This window comes from Pinus tabuliformis, chromosome 4_1 (assembly GCF_031772625.1).
Source record: "Pinus tabuliformis cultivar Carrire ecotype Pingquan chromosome 4_1, CPIR1, whole genome shotgun sequence".
In the NCBI taxonomy this organism is placed as follows: Eukaryota; Viridiplantae; Streptophyta; class Pinopsida; order Pinales; family Pinaceae; genus Pinus; species Pinus tabuliformis.
In genome coordinates this window covers 788,295,539-788,321,147 of record NC_142303.1, presented here as the reverse complement: position 1 = coordinate 788,321,147, position 25,609 = coordinate 788,295,539, and positions in this window count along the sequence as shown.

Here is a 25,609-nt window from a genome sequence, read left to right as displayed (position 1 = left end):
GCTTGTTTTTGAGTGTTTTCAGGTGGAGAACTAATCTGAGAGCTGTTGGTTTGCTGACCTTGTTCCTCTAGGGGTAAGAACATCATGTTTAGGGAACTTTGGATCCCTTGGATTATTGACAATTCATGCCTGTTGCTGTAAGGCAAAAAATTGTCTATAACAGAAGTCGGTAGATAAACCTCCTAGATAGTGTATTCCTTTTCCTAGAACTGAGTTTTAACTCATTGAGCATTGGATGAACTCTTGTGGTTGTTTTTATATTGCAATAGGCTCACTATGGTGTTATCTCTCTTCTTACCAGCTTTTTGACTAGTTATTACTAAGAATACTCCTAAGCAATTAACTCCTCAAACTCTGAATTTAACTTTGGTGTGGTCAATTACAAGAAAGGTTACAATGTGATGATGAGGGTGACTAATTAGACAGGGATGAATGATCTATGGGCTGAGATGGAGGAATGGAGTTGGAAGGGTGAGATGATGAAGGGATACTTTGGGCAATGTAGGCCATCTTATCAATGCTCCGAAAGAGATAATATGGTATGTTAAGCATCTTAACCCTTGTGAAATGCATGAGCAACCGAATATGATAGGTATATAGTCTGTAATACCTTCCTTCACAAGTAAAGTATCTTGTGATGATTTTCATCATGGTAACATATCTATCTAGGAGGTAAGAGAAAGGAAGCAACCTTTTACTATCATTTATGTATCTAGGTTTAATATAGGGTTCATAGTAATTCTCCTCCAAATCAACTTGTTTAAACCATTTCTCCCTAGCATTTTTTATTTCAGTGGCAGCTGATATGATGAAAATAGATACAGTGAAAGTGACACCAGCAAGGGTTACCTGGTTGTCATAGAGATTGAATATGAACAATCTAATTGACATAGGATGATATTGGACCTTTTGTAGTTCCTCACAGAATTCAAAACATCCTAGATGTTTGAAATATGTCACAGTCATGGGAGATTCCATGAGTTCATTAGTATTTCTTTGCTCAAATCTAAGGATTCTCCCTCCTTTGTTTGACTTCCTCCCCTTTCTTTCCTCTTCAATAGAACTTTTGTTTTCTTATTCTAACATGGTGTTTTGATCTTAAAAACCTAGGGAGATGAAATGATAGTGGAATGTAGGTGTAGGGAGTTAGGAATGGTGTGACGAAATCCAGGGAGATGAGGGAAGGGGTTTGTACTTTAAGAAAAGTAACAGGGAGTGGGAATGTAAAGGGATTTGGGATAGGGAATTTTATCATAGGTTAGGGTTTTTGGGAGCCTAGGTAAATAGAACACCTAGGTTTTAGGGTTTTGGGACTAGAAGGCTTTGGGAGACAGTGAAATGATACGAGGGTTGGGAAAGGGTTTAATAGGGAAATGGAAAAGGGATAGAAGTGTTAGGGTGTGAAATCAGAGGTGTGGGAATGAAGCTAGGGTTTTTAGGTTTGAAGACTCGAAATTTCATTCAATAGACTTAACCATGAAGTTGTGGGATGTGAAATGAAATGAGGGTATACTTTAGGGCTAATTACTTACTGGAGGAATAGAACAACAAAACTGAAGCTTCAGAGGCAATGGCACTTTCTTTTATAGGATGGAGAGAAACCCTAGTCAAATGCACACCACTCAACTGAAATGCGCCCTTTCATTATTCAAACACATAACATATAATAGAAATGTTCCCTCCTAGTCAAACTCGTAGCGTGACACTGAAACGTGCAGTGTAATGCACAAACACGCAACAAAAACTCTGTTTTTTTGGTTTTACCTGTCAAGCTCGAAAATTTCTCCTATGTTGAGGTTGTTTGACCATGACCAGAGAAAATGAGGGGAAATGGACATCTTGATGGATTTAAATACTTGATAGAATTTTATTTTGTTGATTTAAAACACATTTTCTAATGTTTTGAAAGTGCTTTTGAAACATTGCACTAATACCCTTTTACCTTGTGCTTTTGCTTTGCAGATTGATCAATTGCTAGAGTAGACACTTTTTGTTTTGACATTTAACGTCCATTTGGTATGTGGAACTGAGCTGACAGCTTTGGTAAAATTTACTTATTACATATAATGACATAAACTTACATAAATATAAAAAAATAGAAATACATCTTTGTTTTTGGAATAAAATTACAATTTGGGATGAAGCTCATACTTGAAATCAAAATTAGAACTTTGGAAAGCATCTTCACATGTTTGAAAATCCTCTTTAAATGAAAAAGGGATATTATTGGTGTTCACTCTCATACTTTTTCTGCCCTTATGTAGTGAAATGATGTTTTATTGGACCTTAAAAAAATGAAACCTGGAGACCTAATGAAAACCTTGAGTGAGCAGACTTCATGGTGACTTAACTGACATAGAGACATGATGAAATAAACTTTCATAATTGATGTATGCTCAGTAAGGCATGAAGGTGGACTAGAAAGTATAGATTTTTGAGGGAGAGTGAGGTTTTTGACTAGGGCTACCATCAATGAATAAATTTTTGAATGAGGATCTAGGTGGAATGACAAAAATTTCAGAAAGGGACCCTAACATGATATAAAAGAGGAGTTTTGATCATTGATGGTAGTATGAAAATACTGAATCTAACATCGGCCTTATTTTGGGATGGCAGCTCGTTGGAGGTGTTAAGAACACCGTAGGCCAAGTGCCTAACCATGTGGGCCAGTACGGTAAAAAAAATCAAATTGGAATGCATGACTGAATTTTGACAACTCAAATAACACAAACTGACTCAAAATTGACTTACTTATCCTTCGACTGAACTTTGAAAATGACAGAAAATCAATGAAGCTCCATGGCCTTCAGTTCAGGCTCCATACCCTAGCGATTCTCTACTTCACACTTGTAGAAAATTAAATTGTTATGTACAAAGAAACCAGCCTATTTCATAAAATATAGTGCTTAAGGAGTATACCATTGGTTGGTCCTCCTAAGCATGGTTCTTCATTCATCTCATCCAACAAGAAAGCATTTTTTCCTCGGAAATATGAAATCTGATAAGGGCCTTTCTACATATTTTCAAATTTACCATGGTTACCCTTGTCTTCTTTTCTAGCATCCCAACGAAGCACCACATCTACAATTTTGAAATCATCTTCCTTTGTTTTCCAGTCATAGATTATCTTTATCCTCTCATGAAGCTTAGAGGTGTTCTAAAATACCTCATTCGGTGTCTGTTGTAGGTGAATCATTTGATTGATCTGGTGCTAAATAGCATTCCCTTCACTTCTCTCTTCTTGTAAAAATTTCATGACTGGGACTGCTAATGATGAAGGGAAAATAATATCTACTCCATACACAATTTGAAAAGGAGAAAGTCCAATAGATTTCTTACTACTCACCTGATCTGTCCATAATGCATTGATCATATTTTTCTGTCAATTCTTTTTGTTGGCCTCCAACATGTTCTTGATGATGTTAATTAAGGATTTATTTGAGGACTCAGCCAAACCATTCCCTTATGGATAGTATGTTGTAGAATGTCCCAACTTAATGTTGTATTTGTCACAAAAATCAGTCATATTTTTAGACTTGAATGTTGTCATGTTGTCTATGATTATCTTATTAGGACAACCAAAATGAGAGAAGATATTAGTTTCTAAAAACTGAATGATAACTGAATCTATTGCTTCCCTAGTAGGAATTGTTTCAATCCACTTGGTAAAGTAGTCTATAGCTGTTAATATCCATTTGTGTTGTGTGGATGATGATGGGTTAATCTCACCTATGAAATATAGGCTCCACTGCTAAAATGGTGCATGAACTAAAATAGGTTGTAGAGGCAAAGGGACAAGTTTTCTTTTACCTTGGAAAACTTGGCAATCATGACAACTCATCACTTTGTAGATATCTGTGAAAAGTGTAGGCCAATAGTAACCCACTCTCAGTAATTTGTTGGTCGGGGTCTTCCAATACAAGTGTCCCCCACAATATCCTTTGTGGAACTCATTTATTACATTTTTAGACTCATCTTTTGTCAAAAGGTTTAGAAACGCACCTCCAGGATACTTCCAATTAAGTGCGCTATCCACATTACAATATTTTGAAGCCTTCAACTTCAATGGCCTTCTCTTAGCCTTAGACATTCCTGAAGGGGGATTTAGATGTTGCAAAACATAAATAATATCAGAATATTGTGGAGATGATAGAAAGATATCAGGTACCTGAATGAGATCTACTTCTTCTTGATTGTCGGACAATGCTGCTACAAGGTTGATATTTAGAGCACAGAGATTTGACTCAACCATAAGTTTGGCTAAGCCTTGACCCTTGGTCAGTTTGGTAGGCTTCATCTCAAGATCATATTCTAATAATTTTGCTATCCATCTACCTTTGATACCTTCCAGGTCATTTTGCACAGGAACTTCTTTTACGACTGCATTAGGCATATAAGCAAGAGTATGTGAATGTAAATTGTAAACTCTGAAATTTTTCACTGCCTTTACCAAAGCCAAGGCCTGTTTCTTAATAATGTTTTACTTAAGGGCTGCATCCCTGAAGTTCTGACTGAAAAATGATATTGGAAGCTTGGTTTTATCCTTTTTCTGCATTAATACTGCTGCCATGGTATGCTCGGAAGCAAAAGAGAATATAATAAAATCATTGGAGTAATCAGGATTGATTAAAATAGGGACAGTGGTTAAGGAAACCTTTACTGCATGAAAGGACTTGCGGGCTTCTTCAGACCACTTTAAATCATTATCCTTTTTCAACATATTGGTCATTTCTCTAAGATGTTCAGCCAAATTAGGAATAAATCTACGTAAGAAATTCATCTTACCATTGAATTGGATTTCTATCTTGCTGTGAGGGAAATCAATTTGTTGAATGGATTCTACTCGTGAAGGGTCAATCCATATGCCGTCATTCAAGATGATGTGGCCGAGAAGTTTTCCTTCCTCCATAGAAAACAAACTTTTCTTCGAATTGAAAGAGATTCTGAACTTTGTACATTTTTGGAAAATGATTCTTAAATGATGCAAATGTTCATCATATGAATGTGAAAACAATGTTACGTCATCTAAGTATACAACCAAGAAAACATATTTTTCATTGGAAAAGGCTATGTCCATGGCACGCTGAAAAGTGGCCCCTGTATTTTTTAGACCAAATGGCATTTTTGCATATTTGAACGTGCCCCGAGGTGTGGTGAATGTTGCCTTGTCTTGATCATATTCATGCACTAAAACTTGATTTTAACCAGAGTAGCCATCCAAAAATGACAGCAGAGCCTTATTTCCCCAGTCTTCTTTCTCACCAGAACTAGATTTGATATCCAATCAGAAAATCTATTAGGAACAATGCCCGCCTTCAAAAGTCTATTAACTTCTTTCTCTATGAATGGTAACAGTCTTGGGTTAATCCTTCTTAGATTTTGTCTGAAGGGATTTTGATCGAGCTTGATTGGGATTATATGTTGAATTATTTTCTTATCATACTCCTTCAAGTTTGCATAATCCCACACAAAAACATCAGAAAATTCAAACAATAAATGAATATATTTCTCTTTTATGTCGAGAGATAATGATTTGGACAGCTTGATCATTTTTGGTTTGTCTGTTGTTCCGATGTTCACATATTCAACACCTTTATCTGTAGGAACCAAAGTAGGCTTCCTTCCTACATCATCTCAATCAAACAAATCTTCCAAAGGTATAAGACCTTTCAGAATATTGTTATCCTTCATCTGTAGTATATCAACTTGAGTTGCCTCAATGACTTGATCATCTTTGCCGTAAAATTCATCCATAGAACAATTCTCAAACTCTCCTTCACTCTAAAGAATGTTATTCACCTATTTTTTATCCCAGAATACTTGCAAATATCGCAAGTTGTCAGGAAGAGAGGGCCGATGCTTTTCATTAATCTCAAATTTCTTGTTTGAAAAAATCAGGATTTTGAAATTTCTTGCAATTGTAGCTAATGAATCCACCATAAGATTCTGACTCCTTGGTACAACTGAAAGTGTATATTCAAGAAACATCCTCAAAGTATCTAAAACAAAATTTCTATATTGTCTCATTCATGGATGGTGAGCTTGATATTCACCTTTAAATTGCTTGATCACTAGTTATGAATCACCATACACATAAATTTTTCATGCACCCAATCTTTTCAAGATCTTTAAGCCTGTGATCAGTGCTTCATACTCTGCCTCATTGTTATTGAAAACAAAAGCTATCTTGTATGAGCATAATCCAACATTCTGAGGGAGCTCACCTTGCTAATGATGTGGACTTCAAATCCAAATGCCAATACTTGCTCCATCTTTCCCAAGAGCACCGTCAAAGTCCATGTTCCTCTTCCAAAGGCTGTAAATCTTGTTTCTAATTTGGGTCAATTTTCTGAACTTTGTCTTCATGTCTTTCTAAATTTTCCATTACCTTCTCTGAGGGCTATTCTGAGCCTTTCTCTGCCTTATCAGATGGTTGTTCAAATGAATTTGGCATCTTTAATTTTTCCTGATCTAATATTATCCTTATACAATTGGAAATCTCTGGTACATCATTAATTTCCACAAGCTGACTATCTACATCATTCAATCCACTATCATTATATAAAATAAATGAATCTAAATATGTATGTACAACATTTATAGGATCATTATTGGGCTTCTCCTTGCTAGTTATCATGAATTTCATTTCGGTTTCTCGGTACAATTTCTTCAGTTGCCCGAAAACTAGAATAGTGGCATAGGAGAATTCTAATTGTAGTGTGCCTCTTAGTTTCATTCCCTAGGACCTTGGCAATAGTGTACCAAACCATGATGGTATATCAGCTATCACCACATCCATTAAGACATTCTTTGCCAGGATTTGGTCGAGGGATACTACCAAATATTTTATTATACCAAGATAACCAACCTTACTGGAATCTAAAGAATACAAGTCATGGTATTCACGAGTTATGTCTAGACCCAAATTTTCCATAATGGGCTTGGGCATTAAATTATGGGAGGCTCCAGAGTCAAGCATGGATTTATAAAGAATGTACTGATGGATTCTTAAACTTAGGTAAAATGGAGGAGCCTCACTATCTTCTAATTGAACGTCTATGGTTGGACCAAAAATCAATTTAGGTTGGTCATATTCAACATTAACCATGTCGGACATAGGGTCAAATTTCAGCATTTTAACTATATCAGACTTGTAATGGCTATTTTTGACAAGTTCGGTAAGAGGGATTGACACTTTCAACTTTGAAATTTCAATTTCTAAATTGAATGAGCTAGATTTGTCTACGTCTTTTTGGATGATGTCTCTTTTCTCGGGCAGGTCTCTTGGTGTCTGATCCTTCTTCTGACTGTCATGATCCTTGTTTGGACTACTTGTAGATGGCTGATTTACTTTTCTTTGGTTAGTTTCTACCATCTCTTTGCCTTTAGTTTGATTTCCTTGAGGAATTGTCTTCGATTGAGTATCCTTCTGCTGCGATGTCCTTTTCTGAATGGGAGTGATCAGGACATCTCTATTTCTCAAGGAATATTGATTATGCTAAGAGGTGAGTGCATTCAAGTATCCTCTTTGATAATAATCTGATTGGGTTTCCAATGCATAGTCATTTTCTAGTATGTAGTCTTCATCTTTTGGTTCCTCTGTCTTCTCGAAATACTTCTCATTTTCAGTCAAGAAAGTGGGATGGTAATCTTCCCTAAATAAGTGGTTTCCCTTGAAAATTGGGTTTGTTTCATCATCAAATTCTCCTTGAGCATAATTCTGCTGCAAGCGTGTCCAAATTGGCTGCTGAGATGTCGATGCTTCAGAAGCTTTCTTCTCTCTTTGATTTATCCTGTACTGAGGTTGTTGTTGGTTTATGAAGTTGGGATTTCTAACTTGTGGCTCCTAAGGTCTATCTGAAATTATCATTCATTCGGACATTCTCTCCACGGTTCTAATCAGTTCATCTAGTTTAAGATTGGTGGAAGAAGAACGTTCTTCTTTGATTGTTACTTTGTTTTCCAGTTTCTCATGTTTTAACTCAAACTTTTTAATCATCAAGTTTTCTTTCACGCTTACTGCATCATTCTACATTTCTTCTAGAGTTGCAGGATCTCTTTCCCTTAGTTGATAAGCCATATCTGGATCAAAGGAATCTAGGTAATGTTTAAGTCCCATATCAGGTGGAGGTTTCATGTAATCTGGAATGGAATTATAGATCTAACTAAACCTTATAGTGAACTCCTGAACCATCTCGTTAGGATTCCTTTTCAATGTGATGTATTCCTCCAAGATCTGTAATGGATTTTTCTTTTCTCAGCACCTGGATAAGAGCAACTCATTTAACCTCTAAGGAGTATCAATGGAGCCCACTGCCAAATGAGAGAACCATTTTTTCACATCTCTAGAAAAGCTTTGAGCCATTAGTCTCATTTTGGCATCGTCATCATCAACCTCCTTTAAGTCAATGAAATTAACCATTTTGTAAATATGTTGTTGTGTTGTCACTACTGGGCTGCCATCAAAAAGAGGAAGTCTGTGCTCATAGGTCTGAGGTAAATCTGCCAACTAACCAAGTAATACTAAGGGTACGAATCTCGCCATGACCATTGGGGGATGGTGAATGGGAACTACAATGGGTTGTTTTGGTTGGGATGAAGATGGAGGTAATGATACAAATGTTTTCAAAGGTGTAGTAGGGGGTATGGCAGAAGATAAGTTTTCAAGCTGATACTAAATATAGGCTTTTTCTGCAGCAATTTGTAATTGATCAGCTATGCTTTGAATTTTCTCAAAATTAGACCAATCTTGAGCTCAAGTTTTGAAGATTGGGAAGTAGGAGAAGGTTGATTAAACAATTATTTTGAGGCGGGTAACTATGAATCAAACATTATTGGATCAAGCACTTCCTCTATAAGACAAGATTCAGACTTCGAACGAAATAGGGATAACTCAAATTTAATGTTGAAAGGAATATCCTCAATACTAAGTATCTCATCTGGCAAGGAAGTGGCCCTTTCCAATTTTGTGCTTTTAGTCTTGGGGAAAGGGACTTTAGGTTTTCTTAACAATATTACAGGATCATCAATTGGAGAAGAAGGATTTGGGTCAAGGTTTGACCTAGTATATCTTGTCGGAGCCAGTATCTTAACAGGGTCAAAGATTATGTGAGGTAAATGACTTCAGACTTTAGTGGAAAAAAGATATCTTCAAACTTCACAACAAAGGAAAGTCTTCAACAAAGAAATTTAAATTGGTAACGATCAAGAGCTTACCAATGTAATGAGGTTTGATTAGACTTTTGATTTGTAACCTTCTTCACTTTTTGAACAAGCTTTGAATATCTTCGATTGAATCAACTGGATCAGGATGCGAAATTTTGTCTTGTTTGTCTCCTCGAAGCCATCTCTACAACTTTAACACTGAAATTATGGGATCAACCTTTATGAAACTTAGTCCCATCATCCAAAGGAACAAATCCCAATGAAATATTTCCATACACCTAGGGAAAATGAATTTCTCGTTCTCCAACAACGGTGTGAGTATGATAACACTCCTCCGGATCTCCAAGGCTGAGTAAGAGTCCAGCTGTGGTAACCACAGACTAACCTTTTGACTTGGAAGCTATCCCTACCAATCCGAATGGGGCTCTCTCCAAAGCATCACAGCCAAGATTGTTGGATGGATTAGGGTTTTAGGCTAGATATAGGAGCTTAGGGTTTTGATTTCATTTGGTGGGGTTTATTGCTGGATGAGGTATTAGGTCAAAAATTCTAGTTCAAGGAAAATGAGATATGATTGCAGAAATTCAAAGGGGCAAAGTAGGTAGGAGGCTAAGCACTTCAAAGGCAGTTTAGTGAGGTGGTTTAAGACTGATGAGGAGTTAGGAAGAGCATATGAGATGTATTCTTCCTAAACTGAAGAAAATGGACAAATTATGATAAATTTCCTAAAACAGAGCATGAACAAACATGTATTCTGCCTATCAACTTGAAAATTACCATATAATAGACATAAAAAAATTTATGAGCATACAAAATATTCATATAAATGATCACAAAGGGAAAACACTACTAAACATCCATACCACATGTATCCCAAAGAAATAGCTGCAACTCATCTATTAATACTGGCCAAAATATGATACAAGATATAGGCCTCAAGCAAACTCCTCACAGCCATCAGGGGTCGAATCCATGAGAGGAGGATAAATTCCACCAAAATCTAAACTGATAGCTAGAGTGTAGGGTGGTCAAAGTGACTCATCCCTAATTACAATGAATTGATTCATTACACCTCATAGAGTCTATTTACCTAATGTATTTACCCTAGGTAATAGTAAAAATACCATAATTACATTTAGATGATCAATTGCATCAGCAAAAAGTTGATTTCCCAAGAGGAAAATCAAATTTGGAGAAAAACAGTGAAAAATTAGGCAACTAGTGAAATGCACAACACATGTGTCAAACGCACCACACTAATGTTAAACACCCAGTGTCATCTTCAAACCCACTTTTTCTTGCGTTCTTGGTGTCCAAATTGAGCCGATGATAGGTCGTTGGAAAATCTTATCGTGTCTAGTTTCTAGATATCCCTTTAGTTTGTAAAATGGACTTGATTTGACCCTGAAAAATGGCTTCTCCCAAGATTGGTCAAACACACAGCGTCAAGGTGGAAAAGGAGGCAGAACATTGATTTTTTAGGTGTTTTTTCACCTTTTCACCTACTAGTTGTGCAAAACAAGGCTTGTAAAGTTGTTTTATCACATGTCTTCCCTACTCTGAATCTAATGGAAGTCTTCTTTTGTCCAAAAAGTGAATGAAACAAAAGTGCACCGCCCTTCCAACTATCAAAAATTGTGTATAATTACTTAAAAATCACAAAAACTTAAAAATTACCTTATAACTTCTCAAAATTGGTGAAATGATTGTTGATAATGTGTTTTTTGCATGGAGTGAGGGTTTCGCAAGGATGTCTCACTTCTCCTTCTCTTTTTAGTGAGTTAGGGCTTCAATTTTTTCCTTTGCAGCCTTGAGCTTTGCCCTTGCATTCCTTTCTCTGTTGTCATAGTGGTTTTCCATCTTCGTCTGAATTTCATTTTGCTGATTGGATTTATATAGGAGCTTCTCTAAATGTTGATTGAAATTATCAATCTAATGCTCCCATTTTTCATCAATCAAGATGGAAAATTGCTCATTCCATGTGAGCTTATTAGCAAGCTCAGCCTCCTTTTGTTTCTCTAGTTCTAGAGCTCTTTTCAGCCCTCTAGTTCTAGGTCTTCTTCTAGGTTCTTAATCTTCTTTAGTTTCACTATACCTATCATAGGCCTCATCAAGCAATGCCTTGGCTTTCATAGCTTCTTTCTTTTCCTTGAGTGCATATTTTTCTTTGATGGCAATGCTTGTACTCTCTGTCATCATGCTCACCTAGGTCTACCAAGTCAAACTCCTGCTCTGTCTTATGGAGGTCTTCCTCCTCATGCAGAAGATAAGTTTTCAAGCTGATACTGAATATAGGCTTTTTCTGCAGTAATTTGTAATTTATTAGCTATCCTTTGAATTTTCTCAAAATTAGACCAAACCTCGAGCTCAAGTTTTGAAGATTAAGAAGTAGCAGAAGGTTGATTAAAAAAAGATTTTGAGGCGGGTAAGTATGAATCAAACTTTATGGGATCAAACACTTCCTCTGTAAGACAAGGTTCAGACTTTGAACAAAATAGGGATAACTCAAATTTAATCTCAAAAGGAATATCCTCAATACTAAGTATCTGATCTAGCAAGGAAGTGGTCCTTTCCAATTTTGTGCTTTCAGTCTTGGGGAAAGGGACTGTAGGTTTTCTTAACAATATTTCAGGATCATCAACCGGAGAAGGAGGATTTCGATCAATTTTTGACCTGGTATATCTTTTCAGAGCCAATATCTTAACAGGGTCAAGGATTATGTGAGGTAAACGACTTCAGACTTTAGCAGAAAAAAGATATCTTCAAACTTCACAACAAAGGAAAGTCTTGAATAGAGAAATTTAAATTGGTAACGATAAAGAGCTTACTAATGTAAAGAGGTTTTATTGTACTTGTGATCTGTAACCTTCTTCACTTTTTGAACAAGCTCTAAATATCTTTGGCTGAATCAACTGGATCAGGATGCAGAATTTTGTCTTGTTTGTCTCCTCGAAGCCAGCTCTACAATCTTGACACTATAATTATGGGATCAACCTTTATGAAACTTAGTCCCATCATCCAAAGAAATAAATTCCAATGAAATATTGTCGTACACCCAGGGAAAATGAATTTTTCGTTCCCCGGAAACGAAGCTAGTATGTTATCACTCCTTCGGATCTCAAAGGCTGAGTAAGAGTCCAGCTATGGTAAACACCGACCAACCTTTTGACTTAGAAGTTATCCCTACCAATCCAGAGAGGGCTCTCTCCAAAGGATCACAGCCAAGAGGGTTGGATGGATTAGGATTTTAGGCTTGATATATTAGCTTAGGGTTTTGATTTGATTTGGTGGGGTTTATTGCTAGATGAGGGTATTAGGTAAAAAATGCTAGGTCAGGGAAAATGAGATATGATTGCAGACATTCAAACGAGAAAGGTACGTAGGAGGCTTAGCACTTCAAAGGTATTTTAGTGAGGTGGTTTAAGATTGATGAGGATTTAGGAAGAGCATATGATATGTATTCTTCCTAAACTGAATAAAATGAACAAATTATGATAAATTTCCTAAAACAGAGCATGAAAAAACACATATTCTGCCTATCAACTTGAAAATTACCATATAATAGACATAAAAAAATTTATGAACATAAAAAAAATTCATAGAAATGATCACAAAGAGAGAACATTGCTAAACATCCATACTACATGTATCCCAAAGAAGTAGCTGCAACTCATTTATTAATACTGGCCAAAATATGATACAATAGTGTCTTCGATCACTAGCATAACATCCAGTTGAGTCCAACCTTTGAAAATACTGAAAAATACAAGATATAGGCCTCAAAAAAACTCCTCCCATCCATCAGGGGTCGAATCCATGAGAGGAAGAGCGGTTCCCAAAATCTGAACTAATATCTAGAGTGTAGGGTGGTCAAAGTGACTCATCCGTAATTACAATGAATTGATTCATTACACCTCATAGAGCCTATTTACCTAATGTACTTACCATAGGTAATAGTAAAAATACCATAATTACATTTAGATGATCAATTGCATTAGCAAAAAGTTGATTTCCCAAGAGGAAAATCAAATTTGGAAAAAAACTGTGAAAAATTATGCAACTAGTCAAACGAGAAGTGCCTGTGTCAGACGCACAACAACAGTGTCAAATGCCCAACGTCATCTTCAAACCCACTTTTTCCTGCATTCTCAGTGTCCAAATTGAGCCCCCGATAGCTTGTTGGAAAATATTATCCTGTCTAGTTTCCAGATCTACCTTTAGTTTGCAAAATGGACTTTATTTGACCTTGCAAAAATGGATTCTCCCAAGACTGGTCAAACACACAACATCAAGGTGAGAAAGGAGGCATAACATTGATGTTTTAGGTGTTTTTTCACCATTTCACCTGCCAGCTATGTAAAACAAGGCTTGTAAAGTTGTTTTCTTGCATGTCTTCCCTACTCTGAATCTAATGGTGGTCTTCTTTTGTCCAAAAAGTGACCCAAACAAAAGCACAACACCCTTCTAGCTATCAAAAATTGTCTATAATTACTTGAAAAGAACAAAAAATTCAAAATTACTTTATAACTTCTCAAAATTGGTGAAATGATTGTTGATCATGTGTTTTGTACATGGAGTGAGGCTTCATCAAGGATGTCTAGCTTCTCCTTCTCTTTTTGGTGAGTTAGGGATTCAATTTTTGCCTTTGCAGCCTTGAACTTTTCCCTTGCATTCCTTTCTCTGTTGGCATAGTCTTTTTTCATCTTCCTCTGAATTTCATTTTGTTGATTGGCTTTATCTAGGAGCTTCTCTAAATGTTGATTGACCTTATCAATCCAATTCTCCCGGTTCTCATCAATCAAGATGGAAAATTTCTCATTCCATGTTAGCTTATTAGTAAGCTCAGCCTCCCTTTGTTTCTCTAGTTCTAGAGCTCTTTTCAGCCCTCTAGTTATAGGTCTTCTTCTAGGTTCTTGCTCTTCTTCAGTTTCACTATACCTATCATAGGCCTCATCAAGAAATGCCTTGGATTTCATTGCTTCTTTCTTTGCCTTAAGTGCATGTTTTTCTTTGATGACAATGCTTGTACTCTTTTTCATCATGCTCACCTAGGTCTACCAAGTCAAACACCTGCTCTATCTTATGGAGGTCTTCCTCCTCATGTTGAATATCTATCTCTATCATATTTTCCTTTCCATTCTATACTTGCTTTACTGATGAAGAAGGCAAGGCCCCTCCCACAATTTGTGGGGAAAACACCTTCCTATGGCCTCTCTGATAAATGTGTGTAAAACTGATCCAGGTGGATCTTTAGATACAATGGCATGGAAAAAATCAAAAATCCAAGTGGACAGAATGAAGTCAACCTAGGACTAGAGTAGAGATCTAATCTTACTGATTCCAATGGCGCAAACGATACTTAAATTCAAGTCTGGATGATGAAGTTATTGCCCGAAGAAGGATGCTTTAGTCCTTAAGAAAATGAGGATTTTCCTTTGAAAATGAGTCTTAAGCCTTTAAGGCCAAATCGCAGTTGGAGGTTGCATATGGGCAGATTTAAGCTTTGGGCCATGGAACCCCCAATTGCTGATCTCCAATCAGTTCGGATCGGCGAATCGGAGGCAGCCAGATTGGAAGTATATATATATATATATATATGTGTGTGTGTGTGTGTGTGTGTGTGTGTGTGTGTGTGTATTGGTGATCGGGCAGTGTGATTGGCGAACAAACAAATTCGTGGGATTAGAGAAATACATATGCGGGACACCGATGCGATCAGCCGATGTCGATATCGGCGATCGGTGATTAGTGATTGACGGTCGACATTTCCCTGTGAACAAGCCCTTGGCAACAACGATATGCCAATTGCAATAACAAGCCAGACACGATGAATAATATGCACCCGATTTAATGATTTTTTAAATCCGGGTGAATATATATATATATATATATATATATATATATAGATATGTATGTATGTAAGTGTATATCGGTGAGCGAGCAGTGCAATCGGCGATCAAAAAAATTGGTGGGATCAGAGAAATACATATGCGAGACACCGATTCGACCGACGCTGATATCGGTGGTCGACGATCGATGATAAGTGGTCGACATTTCCCCGTGAACAGGCCCTTGGAAACATCCATACGCCAATTGTGATAACAGGCCAGACCCGATGAATAAAATGCACCCGATTTAATGATTTTTGAAATCCGAGTGAATGGTTTTGGGCAGATTTCTTAGTGTTTTTTGGGATTTTGAAGCCTTATCAATGCAACGATAAAAGGGCCATTTTGAGAGGCGGTTGTGGCCACCAATCCTTCCACTCTACTGACCACCATTATGAACCAGGCAAGCCCCATTATACATGGGATTCTGTACAAAGAACCGATTATAAAACACGGTCGATGGAAAGAGCATGGGGGGAGGCATTTTATGGTTGCAGCACATTGTTTTGCAGGAGGCTGAGAGCACATATGGATCTATTTTAGACAGTTTGCATGACTCCAGCCCCTTTCATTGTTGCGGGACACTTTGGTGCTACATAGCTTTCCACCTCAGGCATTCATTTCATAGCCATCTTGTAGATTGGAGTTATAAGCCTCTTTGTGGACAGTTGATGATTGCAATTCTCTTTTCTTTCATGCCACTTAATAAGAAAGGCCTCCCCATTGTCGAGTTGGGCCTGGAGACGTAGTCCAAATTGGACAAACTCTGTTATCAAGCCTTGGTGTCTTCTTTTGTGCCTTTTATTTGTTTTCTTCTTCTTTTCATATGTGAACATTTATGTGTTAAGCTATAATTTTACATTTTATTCTTTTATATACATCTATAAGTGAAAACATCCTAGATCAAGAGGTATCAGAGCAGGGATTTTTAGATGTGAATTGTATGTTTGTATGCTAAAAAGAGGTAGGCTTCAAAGAGGTGAAGGGAATATATAACCTTTCAATCTAGAGGCAGGGCGTACACCTCAAAGAAGAAGCATGGCTGAAGGGGAAGCTTGTAATGAAGAGGAGCGCAATTTCAGAAAGAATTTATATTCAATGGTAGAGAATATCAGTCAGTTGATTATAAGACTGGAAAAAGCTTAAGAGAGGAATCCAAAAGGACAAGGTTTAGTACATGGGAATGATGGAGTAGAACCCCCTCCTTCTCCTTCTAGTGGTGAAGGTTCTTCTTCCCCCCACCACCATAAGCAGAGAAATCCTAAGGATGCATCTAAGAAACCTTTTTTTAAATTAGATGTTAAATTTCATCTTCCTGTGTTTAATGGTGAAAGTAACGTAGAAAAGCTTAACAATTGGATCCGAATGACCAGTCCAGAAAGCCATCGTTCAAACCTCCCAATGGAAAATCCAAAGAGAAATGGAAAGGGAAGGAGAAGAAAATAGCAGCAACCAAAGAGGGAGAGCAGCCTTATTGCAATCATTGCAAGAAAGAAGGCCACGATGATGATCACTGTTGGAAGCAGCACCCAGAAAATTCAGCAAATCATAGAGGATGAGGTGAAAATCCAGCTAGCCTCTCTACATCTTAGTAGCACAGCTCTCGTTTGGTGGGAGAGTAAATTGCATAGCAGTAAAAATGTGGGTAAGCTCTTTTCCTCATGGTCTAATTTTCCTTATGAGTTAAAGAAATAGTTTTATCCCTTAGGATACAAACAGAAAGCATTGATGAATTGGCAATATTTAAGGCAAGGCAAAAGGCAGGACGTTGAAAGTTTTATAGAAGAATTTAGGAAGCAAGCACTGAATTTTGGTGTTGCACTAGATGCACCTGTAACTAAGTATAGTGGCTCACTGCATAGTTATATTCAACATTCATTATTGTTTTTTGAACCAACCACTATTGATGCAGCTAGTGTGAAAGCAATTCATATTGAGAATAGGGGCAAGAATGAAAGAGAGGACCAGTCCAAGAAGCCACCGTTCAAACCTCCCAATGGAAAATCCAAAGCGAAATGGAAAGGGAAGGAGAAGAAAATAGTAGTAGCCAAAGAGGGAGAGCGGCCTTATTGCAAACATTGCAAGAAAGAAGGCCATGATGATGATAACTGTTGGAAGCAACACCCAGAAAGATGCCCAAAGAAGTATGGAGGAAAAGGGAAGCAGAAAACAATGGCAGTAGCACAGCAAGACCTTGGATTAGATTCGGGAGATGAAGCGTTGGTCACAACAGTGGGAACAAAAGGTACCCTTACACCTCCTGTTGATTCTAAATCACAAGGAAGCACCAGTTCTGTAGATGAGTCCCTTTCGAATGATAGAAAAAGAATTGAATTATTTCATATCATATTTGTAGTAAATCATACCAAAGTAGAAACTTTGTTTGTTACGGGGTCCCAAGAAAATTTAATTGCAGAATCCTTGGTAAAGAAGCTTGGCTTAGAAACAAAACCACACCCAAATCCTTACTTGTTGGGATGGATACGTGATAAAACTAAATTGAATGTAACCTAGTAGTGTAAGGTAAAATTTGTGATTGTGTCTAAGCTAGTAGATGAAGTAGAGATGGATGTTATACCACTAGACATCTGTGGCATGGTATTGGGGAGCCCCTATCTGTATGACAAAAAAGCTGTCTTTTTCAGCCATGAGAATAAATATCACATCACAAAGGATGGGGTAGAAACATAGTACGGGCTCATCAAAACAAGATTAACACCGGCCTCGTAAGCGTTGGACAAATGAAACGGTTGGTGAGTTCCAGCAAGGCATGCATGCTTATAGTTGTAAGGGAGAAGGAGGACAAATTCGCAGACGCGTTCCAGGGATACGATGGGGAGCTTAAACAGGAATTAATGCAATTAATTTCTGACTATACTGAATTTTTTCAGGAGCCGCGGGGACTACCTCCAAAGAGGGAAATCCAACACGAAATCCAACTATTACATGATGCCCTGCTGCCAAATATCGGCATGTACAGGATGTCAGCAGTTGAAATGGAGGAGATCAAGCGGCAAGTGTAGGAACTGTTGTACCAAGGTGTAATCAGTTCGAGATCCTCCCCATGTGGGTCACTGATTGTTCTAGTGCCAAAGAAAGATGGCAGTTGGAGGATGTGTTTGGATTACCTAACGCTTAACAAAATATCGGTGAAAAATCACTATCCCCTCCCACGCATAGATGATTTATTGGATCAATTAAAAAATGTTGTATATTTCATGAAGTTAGATTTGCGTAGTGCCTATCACCAGTTTCGAATTACGGAGCAGGACGTGTGGAAAACGCTTTCAAAATCAAGTAGGGGCTATTCAAATGGATGGTGATGACATTTGGGATTTGCAACGCTCCAGCCACCTTTATGCGGGTTATGAATAATATATTTCAGGCTTTCATTGATGAGTTTGTTCTCGTATATTTAGATGATATATTGGGTTTCAGCAAGAGTTGGTTTGAACATGCGAGTCATGTAAAGAAAGTGCTTGATGTGATAAAAAAAGAAAAACTCTTTGTAAAATTTTCAAAGTGTGAGTTCAGGAAAACCTGTTTGGGTTGCCTAGGTCATATTGTTGGTCATGGTCAGTTATAAATTGATCCCACTAAATTTGAAGCAATTGTAACTTGGCCTAAGCCTACTATTGTAACTGAGGTCCGTAGCTTTCTAGGTGCAGTCCAGTACTGGAGGAGATTTATTGCTAATTTATTTGTTATTGCAACACCTTTGTGCACATTGAAAAGTGTGAAACAGGTCTTCCAATGGGGAGGAAGACAGTAGAAGTCCTTCGAAACATTGAAGGAAAAAATTAGCATCGTGCCAGTCTTAGCCTTACCTGATCTCTAACAGCCATTTGAGATCGAAAATGATGCCATCAGTTAGGCCATGGGAGCTATACTGATGCAACAAAAGAAGCCAATTTGTTACCATTCTGAGAGGTTTTCTCAAGTTGTGATAAACTATCCCACCTATGACAGGGAGCTTTATGCCTTGGTGGAGAGTGTGAAAAAGTGGAAACACTACTTGATCGGCAAGGAGACCATCATCCATACAGATCATCAGCCCTTGCAATACCTTCAGTCACAAACCAAGTTGCAACAAACTTGCCATTTCAAGTGGATGGGATTTCTTCAACAGTGTCCTATGGTAATAAAGTATAAGAAGGGAACTTGCAATAAAGTGGTTGATATGCTATCTCACCCTCCTATTTCCGCTTCTGTTATTTTTCATAATGCTTCGTTGTCTTTTGAAAGTTATGCTGAACAATATGCTAATGATGATAACTTTAAGGAGGTTTATGCAAAACTAACCCATGGTTCATAGGTGGAAAACTATCATTTGCAGGGGAAATTGTTGTATCTTAACGTTGATAAATTGTGTATTCCCATAGGAGAAAGAGTGCATGTAATCCAAGAGGCCGACACATGTCTTGTTTCTGGACACTTTGGTGTTAAAAAGACTTTATGTCATGTAAAAATATTTTTGTTTTGGCCTCATATGAAAAACATTGTGACCCACTATGTAAAGGGTTGTGTAATGTGTTCTGTTTCAAAGCCCTCTAATAGAAAACTTGGGTTCTACAAACCACTCCCTATTCTGAGTCGTCCATGGGAAAGTGTGTCAATGGACTTTGTAGGAGGCTTATCTTTGTCTAGGAAGGGTCACGACTATTTGGATGTCGTCTTTGAGCGGTTTAGCAAAATGTGTATTCTTATGCCTTGTAAAAAGTAGATTACTGTAGAGTAGGCTTCTTCTCTTTTCTTTCAGTATGTTTGGGTCCACTTTGGATTACCCACATCAATTGTGTCGAACCAAGACTCTCACTTCCCTAGGGAGTTCTAGACCAGCTTGTGGAGGATGATGGACACCAACTAAAAAGAAGCACAGAATTTCACCCGCAGACCGATGGACAGATAGAGGTTTTTCCGTACCGTGGTACACCTATTACAAGGCTATTATGGGAAACATCCCAAGTTGTGGGATGAACATCTCCCCTATATACAACATTCCTACAACCGAGTAGTGCATTCATCAACATAGCGTTCACCATTCGAGACATGCTTTGGTTACCTGCCACAGGACCCTTAAGACATGGTCTTTGGAAGGGAGGATGGCTCCATTGGACGTAATGATAAAGGAAAAGCTTAGCAGTTCATTCAGTGAATCCAAATGATTCACCAAGTAGTGCAAGAGCAGTTGGAAAAGAGTTAAGCCCGTTACAAGGCTCGACATGATAAACACCGAGTTTACCATCAATTCCAAGTGGGCGGCAAGGTGTGGTTCCACATCAACAAAGACAAGATGAAGGGAGAAGAAAAGAAGTTGCAGCCAATCCTGTATGGACCATTCACCATATAGGAGAAGATTGGGAATAATTCCTTTCATCTTGACTTGCGTGTATATATGCATATGTACTCAGTAGTGAATCTAGAGAACCTAAAGCTGTATGAATCACCTTTGATCATGGACACTGATGAGGTGGGCACGGTTCCTACCGTCGATGATTTTGCACCAGAATATCTTGATGAGTTTCCCGAAGACATCATCCTTGACAGAAGAACCAATACTTCACGGCGAGGAGATGTAGAATACCTTCGAGTTAGATTCAAGGGAATGCATCCCAGCAAGGCCAGATGGCTAGAGAAAGAGAAAGTGAGGGAACAATTCCCTCACTTGTGAATTGACTAATGAAAAGCTTTTGGCAGTCCAAAATATCCTCAATGGGGAGGATTGATCCAGGTGGACCTTCAGATACAATGGCATGGAAAAACTCAGAAATCCAAGTGGGTAGAATGAAGTCAACCTAGGAACAAAGCAAAGATCTCGTCTTCCTGATTCCAACAGCGCAAACAGTACTTCAATCCGAGTCCAGATGATGAAGTTATTTCCTGAAGAAGGATGCTTTAGTCCTTAATAAAATGAGGAATTTCCTTTCAAAAGGAGTCTTAAGCCTTTGAGGCCAAATCACCGTCAGAGGTTACATATGGGTAGATTTAAGCTTTGGGCCATGGAACCCCCAATCGCCGATCTCCGATCAGATCAGATCGACGGTCATATATATATATATATATATATATATATATATATATATATATATATATATATATATATATATATATATATATATATATATATATATATATATATATATATATATATATATATATATATATATATATATATATATATATATATATATATAAGTGTATATCGGCGAGCGGGCAATGTGATCAACGATCAAACAAATCGGCGGGATCAGAGCAATACATATGTGGGACACCAATGCGATCGGCCGACGCCAATATCGGTGATCGGCAATTGGCGGTCTGCATTTTCCCGTGAACAGGACCTTGGCAACAACGATATGCCGATTGTGATAACAAGCCAGACCCGATGAATAAAATGTGACTGATTTAATGTTTTTGAAATCCGGGTGATTCATTTTGGGCAAATTTCTTAGTGTTTTTCAAGATTTTGAAGCCTTATCAATGCAACGATAAAAGGGCCATTTTGAGAGGCGGTTGCGCATGCCGATCCTTCCACTCTATCGACCTCTGTTATGAACCAGGCAAGCCCCGATGTACATGGTATTCTGTCCAAAGAACATATTATAAAGCATAGTCGATGGAAAGAGCATGGAGGGAGGCATTTTATGGTTGCAAAACATTGTTTTGCAGGAGGCCAAGAGCACATATGGATATGTTTTAGAAAATTTTCATGACTCCAACCACTTTCATTGCTGTGGGACGCTTTGGTGCTCCATAACTCTCCACCCCAGGCATTCATTTCATAGCCATCTTGCAGATTGGAGGTCTAAGCCTCTTTGTGGATAGTTGATGATTGTAATTCTCTTTTGTTTGATGCCATTTAATAAGAAAGGCCTCCCCATTGTTGAGCTGGGCTTGGAGATGTAGTCTGAATTGGACGAACTCCGTTATCAAGTCTTTGTGTCTTATTTTGTGCCTTTTATGTGTTTTCTTCTTCTTTTCATATGTGAACATTTATTTGTTAAGCTGCAATTTTACATGTGATTCTTTTCTATACATCTATAAGCGAAAACATCCTGGATCAAAAACTGGCCAAATCAGCCTCTTTGGGCTTGATGATTCCCACCTGTCCAATCTATTATAGCTCTCTAATTTCATCTCTGTTAGGTGAATGGATATGATCATGAAATGGTGTTTATGGAGACGATGATGAGGGTTACTGATAAGATGACGATGAATGATCTATGGGCTGAGATGGAGGAATGGAGGTGGAAAGGTGAGATAATGAAGGGATACTTTGAACGTTTTGAGTACATGAATCAACAAATATGGGATTGGCTATGAAGGTACTCCATGCAATGTTGAGCTCTTTAAGATGATGAAGGATTATTATTTTAATTAGGGAATGATGAAAGAGACTATTCATTTGATCTTTATACTCTCTTTTATGGGCAATGTGGGCCATCTTACCAATGTTCTGGAAGAGATAATAAGGTATGTTGACTATCTTAACCCTTATGAAATGCATGATTAGCCGAATATGATAGGTAAACAATATGGAAAATTTTCCTTCACAAGTAAAGTATCTCATGATGATTTTCATCATGGGAACATATCTATCCAGGAGCTAAGAGAAAGGAAATAGCCTCTTTCTATCATTTATGTATCTAGTTTTAGTATAGGGCTCATAGTAATGCTCCTGCAAATCACCTTGTTTAAACAATTTGTCCCCGACAATTGGGATTCCAGTCGCAGCACATATGGTGGTAGTGGATACAGTTAAAGTGACACTAGCAAGGGTTACCTGGTTATCATGGAGATTGGAGATGAACAGTCTACTTAACATAGGATGATATTGGACCTTTTGTATTTCCTCACAGAATTCAAAATATCCTAGATATTTGAAAGATGTCATAGTCATGGGAGATCCCATGAGTTCATTAGTATTTCTTGGCTCAAATATAAGGATTCTCCCTCCTTTGTTTGACTTCCTCCCCTTTCTTTCCTCTTCACTAGAACTTCTGTTTTCTTCTTCTGACATGGTGTCTTGATTTTAAAACCCTAAGGAGATGAAATGATAGTGGAATGTAGGTGTAGGCAGTTAGGAATGGTTTGAGGAAATTCAGGGAGATGAGGGAAGGGGTTTCTGGTTTAAGAGAAGTAACGGGGAGTGGGAATGTAAACGGATTTTGGATAGGGAATTTTATTACAGGTTAGGGGTTTTGGGAGCCTAGGTAAATAGAACACCTAGGTTTTATGGTTTTGGGAATAGAAGTATTTGGGAGACAATGAAATGATAAGAGGGTTGGGAAAGGGTTTAATAGGGTTATGGGAAAGGGATAGAAGTATGAGGGTGTGAAATTAGAGGTGTGAGAATGCAACTAGGGTTTGTAGGTTTGAAGACTCGAAATTTCATTCAAGAGACTTAACCACAAAGTTGTGAGATGTGAAATAAAATGAGGGTATACTTCAGGGCTAATTGTTGGAGGAAGAGAACAACCCAACTGAAGCTTCAGAGGCAATGGCACTTTGTTTTAGAGGCCGGAGAGAAATCCTAGTCAAACACGCAGTGCTCAACTGAAACGCACCCTTTCACTGGTCAAACACACAATGCATAACAGAAACACACCCTCCTAGTCAAACGCATAGTGCGAGATTGAAACATGCAACATAATGCATGAATGCATAGCAAAAACAAAGTTTTTCTGGTTTTAACTATCAAACTCAAAAATTTCTCCTTTGTTGAGGTTGTTTGACCATGACAAGATAAAATGACGGGGAAATGGATGTCGGATGTATTGAAGGCTTTAAATACTTGATATCATTTGACTTTGTTGATTTAGAACCCATTTTCTAATGTTTTGAAAGTTCTTTTGAAACATTGCACTAATACCCTTTTACCTTGTGCTTTTGCTTCTAGATTGATCAATTACAGGAGTAGACACTTTTTGTTTTGACATTTAATGTGCAGTTGGCCTGTGGAACTGAGTTGGTAGTTTTGGGAAAAGTTACTTATTACATATAATGACGTAAAGTTACATAAATAAAAAAAATAGAAATACATCTATGTTTTTGGAATAAAATTACAATTTGGGATGAAGCTCATACTTGAAATCAAAATTAGAACTTTGGCAAGCATCTTCACATGTTTGAAAATCATTTTTAAATGAAAAAGGGATATTATTGGTGTTCACTCTCATACTTTTGTTGGCCTTATGCAGTGAAATGGTGTTTTATTGGACCTTGCAAAAATGAAACCTAGAGACCTAATGAAAAACTTGAGTTCGCGGACTTCATGGTGACTGAAGTGACATAGAGACATGATGAAATAAACTTTCATGATTGATGTATGCTTAGTAAGTCATTAAGGTGGACCAACAAGTATACATTTTTGAGGGAGAGTGAGGTTTTTGACTAGGGCTACCATCAGTGAATAAATTTTTTATTGAGGACCTAGGTGGAATGACATAAATTCTAGAATGGGAACCTAACATGATATAAAAGAGGATTTTTGATCATTGATCAGTGATGGAAGTATGAAAATACTGACTCTAACATATTTGAAGAAATTTTTAGTCTTTACAGAGGTAGTTTCTTCTTGGGACTAGCAAATCCCCTACAATTAAAATATATGGAAATCATGGGAGAACTGACTCAGGGGCCTGCTCCACTCGAAGTGCCCCTTCAAGAGATTTTTTTTTTCCTACAACAATGTTTAATGAAACCTTTAGTTGTGACTTTGAGAGTTGGGATTTTCTGACTCTGGATTTACTAGGACCAGGCTTAGGCAAGAGGCTACATAGCCCCCCCACTCCATAAAGTATTCTCCTTTGGGAGGTTTGGAACAAAGGTTGTACTGGGAATCCATGGAAGAGATAGAATCAGGCATAAATGAAGGAAGAGGTATGGATTTCATAAGGGAGACAAATGTTATTATGATGTTGAGAGGCTCACAACACGAGCCCAAAGTAGGAAATATACAAGGAGAAAAATAGAGCTTGAATGGATGAGGCCTAATGCCTGAAGAAAATACGACATAAAATTGAGATAGAAAGCAGGGAGAGGGAGAAACAAATGTACCCACAGGGGGAGAGGACTGGTCATCCTTGAGTATTTTCTCTTTCTCATCCCACTTGTCATCCTTCTTATATTCCATCCTCAAAATCACCTCTGCCTATTTTCCATTATCATTGTCTGTTCCAAAAGGATCCATCTCCGACAATTCCTGCTTGATATTTCCCCTAGAAGCTTGCTTCCCTTCCTTTGACTAAGCTCTTTCATATTTAACGTTTGGAAAGGGACCCAACCGCCTTTATCCCCTATAACCCAATGGGAAATCCCACACCAGTTAACCCTAGTGATTGCATCAGTGACATCAAAAAGGAAATTCCTCATAATCAATCTAGTAGACATGATTGAATCATCCATAAGTGATATTTATATCTTTAAACAAACCCTCTTGATGCTTCAACTTGACAGTATCTGATCCAAAATGGATTTTGGATAGACTCCTAAGTCTAAGTGTTCCTCACAGAGGAAAACGAAAGTCCAAGGAAGTTCTTGGAAATAGCCCCATG